Raw genomic sequence first — 796 nt, 5'->3', positions numbered from 1 at the left:
TAATTTCCTGTAGGTCTCAGCAGTATGAGAAGGTCTCCCAAGCTTTTTGTTGTTCACTAACCCGTGAGCCGTGGACTGGGGACTCATGAGTGAGGGGTGGTGGATGAAGTATTATCTGACTTGGCTGCTGATTTCCCTGCTCGTTATGGGTTTTCGGGGTGGGATATGGAGCCTTGCACCCCTAATTGCATGCAGGCTTCTCTTCTTTTTTCATAGAAACAAAGTTAATACCTGTGACTCTGCTTACAGGTGCACACATACACGCACACATACACACGTAGCCTCCAGGTGTACCATCAACAAAATGATGTGCCCTTGAAACATCTGGCAATTATTTCCACTTTCTCATTTAAATCCAACCGACTTGCCAGGGTGGGCGGAGGGGGTGGAAAATAAAGAAGTTTCCAAAGTGGCTGGCGGCAGGACGGGCCGACCCAGAGCTTCCTCCGGGGCAGCTCAAGCCTGCGGCTGCCCCGCACATCCCCTCCTCTGCCGCGGAACATCAGTGGGCTTCTTCCCCTTGCTAAATATAATTAATGTTATTAATGTTAACTGCATTATCACTATCGTTATATTAATAATTGACTAGAAATACAACAGTGTTATTCATATAACGCCAGTTAATGCCTACAGAAGTGCCCTCCCGCCCACAGCTCCAGCTCTCTCCCCTCTATAAATAAAATCAGTGATGAATTAAGGCGACAGGGGTCTCCGGCGGGGAGGGGACCCCGAGGGCCCAGCTCCCCGTTACCCCCGGGGGGACCCGGCCTCTCCCCGCCCTGTCCTCGGGCAGGAC

The sequence above is a fragment of the Egretta garzetta genome, unplaced genomic scaffold, assembly GCF_000687185.1.
Source record: "Egretta garzetta isolate BGI_Z169 unplaced genomic scaffold, ASM68718v1 scaffold486, whole genome shotgun sequence".
Classification (NCBI taxonomy): domain Eukaryota; kingdom Metazoa; phylum Chordata; class Aves; order Pelecaniformes; family Ardeidae; genus Egretta; species Egretta garzetta.
This window is presented reverse-complemented; position numbering follows the sequence as displayed.